This window comes from Chiloscyllium plagiosum, unplaced genomic scaffold, assembly GCF_037043375.1.
Source record: "Chiloscyllium plagiosum isolate Xiang-an unplaced genomic scaffold, Cpla_swu_hap1 HiC_scaffold_1, whole genome shotgun sequence".
In the NCBI taxonomy this organism is placed as follows: domain Eukaryota; kingdom Metazoa; phylum Chordata; class Chondrichthyes; order Orectolobiformes; family Hemiscylliidae; genus Chiloscyllium; species Chiloscyllium plagiosum.
The window spans coordinates 36,108,821-36,120,459 of record NW_028270139.1 but is presented as its reverse complement, the minus strand read 5'-3'; the positions used below and the strand labels follow the sequence as shown (position 1 = coordinate 36,120,459).

General features: G+C 40.1%; 1 protein-coding gene across 1 annotated transcript in view; it reads left to right on the top strand.

Moving 5' to 3' along the window:
- Positions 1 to 459: 459 nt before the first annotated feature.
- The window catches only part of rasgef1ba (RasGEF domain family, member 1Ba), an 80,319-nt gene continuing 69,139 nt past the window's right edge, over positions 460 to 11,639 (top strand). The window contains exon 1 of the mRNA XM_043696166.2: positions 460 to 748. The gene's annotated coding sequence lies outside the window, so the exon portion shown is untranslated. The remainder of the gene's footprint in view (positions 749 to 11,639) is intronic.

Here is an 11,639-nt window from a genome sequence, read left to right as displayed (position 1 = left end):
CCTGTAACAAACCTTTGTGTCCTGATGGGAGCTTATTCCGTGATGTCATTTAACCCTTTCAAGTACGAACTGTTTTATACAATACTATTTTACCTGTATTTCCGTCATCCCTCCGTGAACTATCTATGAGTTTTTTAAATTAAAGATAGTACATAAATGCTAATTTATTCCTGTTGATTTACGCAAAAATGTTTCACATTTACGTATAATCTGTGCAACATTAAATCACTGTTAGTCACTGAACGGCGCATAATTCTCAACACACTTTGGGCTAATTTGTATATTTTAACATGTTAGTACCGGTCCAACAAGCTGTAATTCCCCTCAGAACAAATACCCCAGGAGACATTGCATGAAGGAGCCGTGGTGCTTCTTATTTGCATAAACGCTGACATCCTTCACAAGGTTGGCTCCTGCTTATCCCAGCTCCACTCACTCCTGTGAACGCTGTATGTGTGTCATTCAAGTGGGTGGAAGCCTGCATCAGGCACATGTGCATTGAACAAAAACAACAGCACTTGTGTTCACTGAAGGTTGTTTATGGCTGTGAGTGAAGCTGAAAGTAAGAGCTCTGTTCTGTACTGGTGCTCCGAATGAAGAGGAGGCAGGAGAAAAGCAATGACTGTGGTGGAACTGTCTGTGCCTGCATGAAATGAAACATTTACTCCCTACTCTTTTTTTTAGGTGGAAGCTTGAAATTTGGGTTCTGTGACCCTCTTCGTTGGTTTTAGCTGTACATTTTCGAAAGGTATGCTTCCCTTTTTTTTAACGACTTAATGAAATAGGACAAGTAATCTGTGCTAAATCGGTGTTTCTGTTTTGTGTTGCATTCAGCCTAAAGGGTGGATTTGGTTGATGACTATAAGCGACCCTTTTTACTTTGTGCGGTTTGGATTGATAGAAATGAAAGCGAAGCAACACAGAATGGGATGCACATCAAATTGATTGCAAACTTGCCGAGAGCTTCTTGCCCGATACGTGCGTCGCTGCAGATGAGGGCAGTCTGCCGACAGTGTATTTTCAGACGAGTCTGAATAAGTAATTTAAAAAAATTAGTCCCAAATTAGCGGGGTTTACGTCTTCTTGCTCCTTTGTTTACAAAGGACAACAGAATGAGTCCGAAACAAGTAGAAAGTTCTTAAAATAAATATGCTCGCGAAAAAAAAACATTAAAATAGTCAAAAACGCATCAGATGCAAGGTTAGTGATGGATTGTGAGATCTGGTTCTGGATTTTTCTAGCAATCACGTTTATTTCTCTGTTCTTTTGCATCAGCTTGGTAGTACTTTTTGCCACGAACTCAGATGGCTGTGGCTTCAAACCAATACTTTAGCCGAGCTAGCACTCCGCTGCATTCCGCCGGGAGTGCTGTCCTTTGGATGAGGCATTGCACTGAAGCCAGGCTGGTTCGATGGACATTAGGGATTTTCCTGCACTGTTTTTGAAGGGGAGCAGCAAGTTTTTTCTGGTATAAAGCTGGCTAGCATTTCTTACAACTGAACCACCACTATCCAGAAGCAGAATGACGGCTCATTTCATCGCGTTTCGTTGCGTTGTTTTAAAATAGTTGTCACATGAGGCTGCAGCAGCAACTGCACTTGTGAAGTAATTCATTGCATGTGAAGCATTTTCCAGTGCGCCCGGACAGTGCCTCGAAAAGCGAAGTAAATGATTCCTTTCCCTTCTGTCGAATGAACAAAATAAGGCACGAAGTGTGATGTGTAATGAAAGAGTTAATAGACCTGATGAGTAATGAATACGTTGCTAAAGCGCGGTGACAACAATTTCCCGCCAGTCTCTCCTGAATGACAGGTATTAGGGCTTGAGCAGTACTCACCCAGCTAAGATGTGAAGCTATTCACGGGGAGATAAGAGTAAGCTACATATAACAGGATTTAACAAGATGTAGAGTAGAATAACCATATTTCTTACTGGTAATAAAAACTTACTTGAACCTGTAAATTTGGATACCTGATTGTAAAGTGTACTTTGAAATCTAATTAATGGAGAATAGGATTACAGAATACTCCAGTGATTCTATTAATTGTATAGGCGGATTGATGTTTGTGTAGCAATGCATATTTTATTTTATTTTTTGGAATGTGGTTAAGTTTGATTATATATTAGGAATGCGTGCTGGTCTACTGGGAGAGTGGAATGCAATAACATATTTGAGATTGTTGGTTATCTGTGGTACTGTACATTGTAACAACTTATAAACCTTGCATTTTTCCATTGTTTTTATTCTTGCAGCCCTAATTTGCATATTTGAATTTCTATCAGTGTCATTTATATTGTAGTAGTGTAAATATCCTTGTGTCGAAAATGCCTTGGGATGTTTTCCTACATTAAAGGCAATAATCAAATGCAAGCTGTGGTTACTGTGAATATTATCTGAGGCTGAATCAAGTCATTTTTGACTGTATGGTATAGTAAGTGAGAGTGAATGCACATTAAGAAGCACTTAAGAAACTGCTGCGGGCAGATCTCAAGGCAAGTAGAAAGTGCAGAGTTTTCTCATCTATTGTGCAAACAGATTTGTGGCACAGTGTAAATAGAAACAAAAGTCTTGTTTATTTAAAAGATTAACCTATCACAGAGAAAGGTAAAACTAATTGATCACAGAAGCAAGTACAACATTGGAAACCATTCTGCAATCCACTTGACTGGACCAAACAGTTACTACTTCAAGTATCTATCCACTGTACATTTTTTCACATGGTCTTTTACTGCATCCCTGGGCAGTCCATTCAGCATACTCACTGTCTTTTGTGGAAAGTAGATCAAAACTTCCTGTCTTCTCCCCTTTGCAATATTTGAGCCTGTGACCCCTGGTTCTAGAGATTGTAACATCCCTGAATATATTACCAGGGTTCAGTTTATCTGCTCTGGTGAGTGCCTTGACTACTAGAATAATACGTCACCTGAGCTTTCCTTTCTGCATGATACATAATTACACACTCTTCAGTTGTTCACTGTAGTTCATATGCTGCAGGTTAGTTATCAGGAGGCTTGCAACTGTTGTGTTTCCTGTGATGTATGACTATCCCCGCTATAATACTGGAGTTCTGCCGATGCTGTGACGATACCACATCACGGTACACTCATTGTCAACTCTCAGATTTGTGCTACATCATTTTATTATAAGTGCCTCGATCCAGTTAATTTTTCTTATTGTTTTTGTCCACTGAGCAATTGATGTTAATTAATTATCTTACTGATTCCTCCCCAATTCCTTTGATTCCATAGATTAAAACATTTTATTTTATCTTCATATTGCTTACATCCATACCATAGCCACATTAATTAGCTTTGTTTACATTAAATTATATTTGCTTTTCATTGACCAACCTTTCAAATCTATAAAAAAGCTTTGTATTTTCACACAGAATACAGATTCACACAGAGAGATTATTTGTACATGATATTGGAAGCTAATTACTTTATTTGTGAATCATTGACGTTTCAAACATTGTTTTTTATTGTCTTGCCTCCCATTTGTTAAATATTTTGCCATGTATGCACCCTTACCTGCATAATACAGGAAACCTAGACCTATGTCAGTTTTAGCAAACAGCAATATGTTATTGGCTGCCAAGAAAAGTATGAAAATAATTGGAATTATTCAGTGGATGAATCCAGTCTTCCTTCTCTCCTTGATGAAAATCCCACTGTTAGTAACAACATGACCAGGACTGGCAGAGCTACCTTATTGGAACTAAAGCAGAAAATCCAGATCCTTCACATCTTTTATCATGCTGGGATTCATTGCATAATTCTGAACCTCTTCTTGTTTGTAAAAGAATGGGAGAAATTATTCATAGAGACAGGATAATTCTATCTTACCCAGAAAAAGAAATCATAGGACTCTATAAGAATAAGACTAATTCATGACAACAAAGTTATTAAGTAATGCTATTTGTAATACATGGGTTTCTGTTTAATTATGTACTTTTTCCCCATTGTGAGCTGGGACCTTGGCTATAGTGTTGTTAATGCAATAATGAACAGGATAATATAGATAAATGAAGAGATAGTTGTTGATGAGAGGCTACTTATCCAGTCTTTGGTTTTAGCAAGACAGACTTTAATGCTAAGGGAGTCACCAGTGCAGAGTAAAACCTTTTATTTAGTATTTTCACGTTTGTATGTTAGTCAGAATCAATTGTACTTACCAATTTAGAACCAAACTTTAAACAAACAATGATAAGTATCTGCATCAGCTGTATGTAAAGTTTTTACATAGGAAGATATAGAAGACATGATTACCACTTTCAATTGTGAGCCATAACCACAAAAATTGATATGGATTTCATGCAAAAATGACTTTTGATATTCATAGGTGAAAGTGAGGACTGCAGGTGCTGGAGATCCGAGTCTAGATTAGAGCGGTGCTGGAAAAGCACAGCAGGTCAGGCAGCATCTGAGGAGCAGGAAAATCGACGTTTCGGGCAAAAGCCCTTCATCAGGAATGAGGATGAAGGGTTTTGTCCGAAACGTCAATTTTCCTGCTCCTCGGATGCTGCCTGACCTGCTGTGTTTTTCCAGCACCACTCTAATCTAGACTTTTGATATTCATAGTCTATCTCATACAATGTTAAGTCATACTTGGCCTGATTTTGTTAGCATATATTTAATTTGGTTGTCAGAGGGTTGATATTTTTTGCAGAAGATGAATATTCCCACTAATGGAAACTAATATAGCACTTGTAGAAGTTGATAATTAAAGATCTTGGTATTCCAATAGATGAAATGTTTTTGATGTATTCTTATTTTTCTGCATCAATGAATAATGCACCCTTATTTTTGATAATGGACAATGTGAAGTGCTATCCTATAACAGAGTGATGCCAATTTTTTTGTACAGCTGTTAGCTCAGGCTGGTGTATGGTCACTTTGAATAGTGATCCTTTTTTTGCGAGCTGTTTGTCTTCAGAAACAGGGAAGTAGCATTATGCCTCAGCAAGTGGAGTATGTTCTTGTTCAAGAGACAAATAAAATGCTCAGTCTTAAAATGTTGCCAACTTTATGCATTATTTGGATGCAAGATTTTTTTCATTAAGTGTTGGTTATGATTAATTTAGATCAAATAAAAATAATCCTAACAAAAAGCTTCTCAGTTACAAATATGTTGCAGGTTTTTGTATAATTGGAATAGTGCAAATAACAAGCTGTTGGGCGGGTTGAATGGGTATAAAATCTTTCTAGCTGCACCCAGATTACTAGGTCCTGGCATATGACTATAGACCTCATGAGAGTAATGGTTAAAAATAGCATAGATGTGAAACCACGTTCTCTGAAGAAATTTTTGCAAATAAAGTATATATGTTGGATTCCTTCCCAATCGCAAACCAATAATTTAAAACATTACATGCTTCATCTTCAAGGTAGTCCTGCATAACTGTTTCATTTGTGCATTCTAATTATATATGTGTTTTCTGTTTAATTTTCCTAAATGCTACCCACTTACGCAAGGGTATATGAATGATTGAATCCCAGTTGATCATATTTCTTGATTACAGATTTTAATTTTTAAAATTTTTTTTGGTTTTCAACTAAAGTATTAATTATCTATTCAGAGTCATGTGTTGGTGCAAAACAGATCAGATATTATTTATTAAATAAGACTTTGTTCACAGTTTTAGGATGCTGGAAAAATATAGATGTTATTCCTTATTATTTTGTGCTCAATATTTAACTGCACTGTCAGATTTATGAGTTTGTACTGCGATAACAGATTGTATAATTGGTGCTTATAGTTACTTAGATGAGGAAAGATTGTATAATTGGTTCTTATAGTTATTTAAGTGAGGAAAGATTTCTTTTGTGCAATAGGTTTATAATATTATAAATTTTATAAATAATGACTTAATTATTTCATCACACCCTACTGCACAGATATGTTTTTTCCTCAAAGTCAAAATGGTTGGTTGGTTGAACATAAATGATATCAGTGTTTCACATCAGAAAACATGAAAGTCACCATATCCCAGAGGACCGTAGGCTGCTGTCTCATTAGAAAGAGAGAGTCAGATGACTAGTGGTGAGTTTAAGCTGAGGGTCACCACACCTCGGGCGAGGGATGAGGTTGAGAAGGCAGGCCTTCATCGTGACCTCAGGTGGTACAGGAATTGAACCCTCGAAGTTGGCATCATTCAGCATCACAAACCAGCTATTTAGTCTTTGAACTAACAGACTCCAAAATCTACATGGAGAACTTTCAAGTTAAGAAGGGGTTAAACAGAATCATCAAGACAGTATACGATAAGGAGAAAGTGAGGTCTGCAGATGCTGGAGATCAGAGCTGAAAATGTGTTGCTGGAAAAGCGCAGCAGGTCAGGCAGCATCCAAGGAACAGGAGAATCGACAGAAGCCCTTCTTCAGGAATGAGGAAAATGTGTCCAGCAGGCTAAGATAAAAGGTAGGGAGGAGGGACTTGGGGGAGGGGCGTTGGAAATGCGATAGGTGGAGGGAGGTCAAGGTGAGGGTGATAGGCCGGAGTAGGAGAGGTCAGGAAGAAGATTGCAGGTTAGGAAGGCGGTGCTGAGTTCGAGGGATTTGACTGAGTCAAGGTGGGGGGAGGGGAAATGAGGAAACTAGAGAAATCCGAGTTCATCCCTTGTGGTTGGAGGGTTCCCAGGCAGAAGATGAGGCGCTTCCCACGAGGAGGTTGAACAGTTCATCCACTTTACCAACACCTTCCACCCTGACCTCAAATTCACCTGGACCGTCTCAGACTCCTCCCTCCCCTTCCTAGACCTTTCCATTTCTATCTCGGGTGACCGAATCGACACGGACATTTACGAGAAACCGACCGACTCCCACAGCTATCTAGACTACACCTCCTCCCACCCTGCCCCCTGTAAAAATGCCATCCCATATTCCCAATTCCTTCGTCTCCACCGCATCTGCTCCCAGGAGGACCAGTACCAAAACCGTACAACCCAGATGGCCTCCTTCTTCAAGGACCGCAATTTCCCGCCAGATGTAGTCGACGATGCCCTCCACCGCATCTCTTCCACTTCCCCCTCCTCCGCCCTTGAGCCCCGCCCCTCCAACCGCTACCAGGACAGAACCCCACTGGTCCTCACCTACCACCCCACCAACCTCCATGTACAACGTATCATCCGCCGTCATTTCCGCCACCTCCAAACGGACCCCACTACCAGGGATATATTTCCCTCCCCTCCCCTAATCAGCGTTCCGAAAAGACCACTCCCTCCGTGACTCCCTCGTCAGGTCCACACCCCCCACCAACCCAACCTCCACTCCCGGCACCTTCCCCTACAACCGCAAGAAATGCTAAACTTGCGCCCACACCTCCCCCCTCACTTCCCTCCAAGGCCCCAAGGGACACTTCCATATCCGCCACAAATTCACCTGCACCTCCACACACATCATCTATTGCATCCGCTGCATCCGATGTGGCCTCCTCTATATTGGGGAGACAGGCGGAACGTTTCAGAGAACACTTCTGGGACACCCGGACCAACCAACCCAACCACCCTGTAGCCCAACACTTTAACTCCCCCTCTCACTCCACCAAGGACATGCAGGTCCTTGGACTCCTCCATCGCCAGACCATGGCAACACGACGGTTGGAGGAAGAGTGCCTCATCTTCTGCCTGGGAACCCTCCAACCACAAGGGATGAACTCAGATTTCTCCAGTTTCCTCATTTCCCTTCACCCCCACCTTGTCTCAGTCAAATCCCTCAAACTCAGCACCGCCTTCCTAACCTGCAATCTTCTTCCTGACCTCTCCGCCCCCACCCTACTCCGGCCTATCACCCTCACCTTGACCTCCCTCCACCTATCGCATTTCCAATGCCCCTCCCCCAAGTCCCTCCTCCCTACCTTTTATCTTAGCCTGCTGGACACACTTTCCTCATTCCTGAAGAAGGGCTTATGCCCGAAACGTCAATTCTCCTGTTCCTTGGATGCTGCCTGACCTGCTGCGCTTTTCCAGCAACACCTTTTCAGTATACGATAAGAACAAGCTGGCTATATTTTTCACAAATTTTCCAACACTTATTAATTAGTAGATAGTGAATATAAATTTAATCACTTAAATGTTGTCAAATTGATATGTGCACTTCCAACAACGAATGCAAATTCATATATTGAATGCACTCAAGCACAAAATATTTGTACTTAAGTCACTCAATGAATGCATTTTACTTGTACATTATGTATTTGCATACCCTGCAACAATTTCAATTTTAAAGTAAACATTCTTTTTAAAATTAATTCAGGATGTGGGTATCACTGTCTAGGTCAGCATTTATTACCCTTCCCAAATTACTCAGAGCAGTTGAGAGTCAACATCATTGCTGTGGGAATAGAATTTGGGTTAACAATTTAGGAATAGTACCATTAAGTCATTGTCTCCCCTTATCTTTGTTAAAATTAAACCAAGTCTCTTTCTGCCCGAAGAAAAAAAATAATGGAAATGTGAAATAAAAATGAGAAGTCGTGTGGCACGGTGGCTCAGTGGTTAGCACTGCTGCCTCACAGCGCCAGGGACCCAGTTTCAACTCCTACCTCATGCGACTGTCTGTGTGGAGTTTGCACATTCTCCCTGTGTCTGCGTGGGTTTCCTCCTGGGTGCTCTGGTTTTCTCCCACATTCCAAAAGATGTGCAGGTTAGGTGAATTGGCCAGACTAAATTGCCCGTAGTGTTAGGTGCATTAGTCAGAAGTAAATGTAGGGAAATGGGTCTGGGTGGATTACTCCTTCGGAGGGTCGGTGTGGACTTGTTGGGTCGAAGGACCTGTTTCCACACTGTAGGGAATCTTAAAAGAAAGTCCTGGAAAATCTCAGCAGATCACGCAGTATCCATAGACAGAAACAGAGTTGATGTTTCTGATTCAGATGAAACATCAATTCTGTTTGCACAGATTCTGCCTGAACTGCTGTCCCAGGAACTGGTAAGAGATATTCACACGAAGAGCAGCGGGTAGATCCTTAGTGTTTTGCTTAATATTTATCATCGTTCAATTTAATTGAAAACAAAGTATCTGATTATCGCATTGTTGTAGATGGCAACATTCTGTGCATAAATTGGTTTCTTCACTTCCTGTATTATAACAGGGACCCTACTTCAAAAAGCAGTGCAATGACTGTAAAGCATTTGATGTCATGAAACATGCTGCATAAATTCAAATCTTTCTTTCTTAGCAATATGAACGACCTGGTTAAATCTATGAAAACAAACCAGTTGAATGTGCTGGAAGTTTCTTGTTCTGGGTTGAATAATTTCTTCTTCTGAATTGAATTGAATTGAATTTATTGTCATGTGTAACGAGGCACAGTGAAAAGCTTTATCTTGCAAGCAATACAGGCAGATCACAGAGTTAAATAGCATAGATAAGTAAATAACAGGTAAACAGCAGCAAAAACAAAAACACAGGTACAGGCAAATGCTAAGAGTTTGTGAGTCCATTCAGTATCCTAACAACAGTAGGGTAGAAACTGTTTTGAAACTGGCTGGATCCTCTTCCCAAAGGCAGGTTGATATACAGTACCAGGACCTTTGGTACAATTAATTGGAGAGCCCTGGATAGTGCTGTAGAACAGAGAGACCTGGGACATAGGCACATAATTTTTGAAATTTGTGTCACAGCTAGACAGGGTGGTTTAGAAGGCGTTTAGCATGCTTGTCTTCAATGTTCTTTTGAGTATAGGAATTGTGATGTCATGTTGTGGTTGTGCAGGATGTTGGTGAGGCCTCTATTCGAGTACTGTATGCTGTTCTGGTCACCCTGCTATAAACTTTAGAGGATTCAGAAAAGGTTTACCAGGATGTTCCTGAGAATGGAGGGTTTGAAATATAAGAATAGACTGGAAAGATTGGGATAGTTTTCACTAGCATGTAGGAGGTTGAGGGGTGACCTTATTGAGGTTAATAAAATCATGAAGGGCATAGATACAGTGAATGACAAGGCTCTTTTCCCTAGGGTGGGGAAGTTCAAAACTTGCAGGCACATTTTTAGGGTGAGAAGAGAAAAGATTTAAAAAGGACATGAGGGGCAACGTTTTTACACAGATTGGTTTGATTCCACCCTTGGGTGACTGTCCATGTGGAGTTTGCATGTTCGCCCCGTATCTGCCTGAGTTTCCATCAGGTGCTCCGGTTTCCATCCACAGTCCAAAGGTGTGCAAGTGAAGTGGATTGGTCATGCTAATTCACCCATAGTGTTTGGGAAAGTGTAGGTTAAGTGCTATAGCCATGCGAAATGCAAGGTTACAGGGATGGGTTAGGAGGATGGGTCTGGCTGGGATGCTGTTTGGAGGGTCAGTATGGACTCTTTGGGCTGAATGGCCTGTATCCATTCTGTAGGGACTCTATAAAATCTCCAGTGGATGACTAGAGCCTCTTTAACAATGATAAATATAAGGGAAGAATTTGCTTAGTGCTGATATAATTCACCCGAGGAAGGTAGTGACCTGTACCGTTGCCTTCTCAGGTGAATCGATGTAAATGAAAGAAGTGCCCCTACATCACTTCAATATATTGGAGCCAACTTTAGAAATTTGCCACAACGTCCTGTATTGAACATGTAACCAGGAGTAAACTGGCCTGGGTAGAACAGCAAGGTCTGAATCTGCCTTTTGGATTTTGTGCTTTTACAACACTTTATGTATAATATGTACATGTAGTAATCTTTTAGTTAATTTAAAACACAAGCTAATTTGCTTTAAGCTGCTGTCAAACCTGTGTTGTATAATTTTACATATTTTTAGTACATTCTTATTTTCTTTTGAATTCAATCTGTATTTGAATATTCTTTCAGACTACCAATTTATTTCTGTGCTACATAAGATTTCATTGCAAGTTATTTTTGCATTTTGTATCTATTACTATAAAAAAGTTCAGCACAAGATAGAACAGATGTGAATGTTGGCAATGTGACTGCATCAGCAGACACATCCTTCATTTGGATGTAAATTTTAATGGCATTATGAAAAGGATTAATTAGGTCTGCAGGAGATTGAAATGCACTCTCTTTTACTTCTCTATTCCTGTCTCTCAGTAGGGATGTAATTTTCTGCCATTATCATTTATTTCTGTATCGCTCTGGCTTGCACTGTCCTGAATACAATCACTGTGAGACCAGATTGCAAGATGTATCACACCCCAGTCTCACAAAGAATCCATCTAAAAGCTTATAAACTGATTTGAAACTATAAAAGCCTCGATTAGGAGCTAGTTATTGTTGAGGATCCTGGTAGTCACTATTAAAGTAATGTGGCTCAAGCGCCAGATAAAATATTTATTTTCAAGGAGCTATTGCAAATGCATGGCTTTGGGTAAAAGAAGTAGCATGCGTATGCACTGATGGTGAGACTGGAATGAACCAAATTTAGAAACAGTGAATATTCAAACTCCCAGCATTATCTGGATAGGTTTGTGCCATATATTGTGTGTACCACAGTACCATCATTGACCATACAATTAACAACTATATTCTATTGATGACCACATAGAGAAATTTTGATGGTACAGTAATGCATAATACTATATTAACATTTCCTAACAATCTGGCAAATTTGCAGGAATAGTATCTTGAAAGAGAATAGAAGAATACCAATTATTTTAATAATATCATGCTTTCTAATCAACTGAGATAAAAGCAAG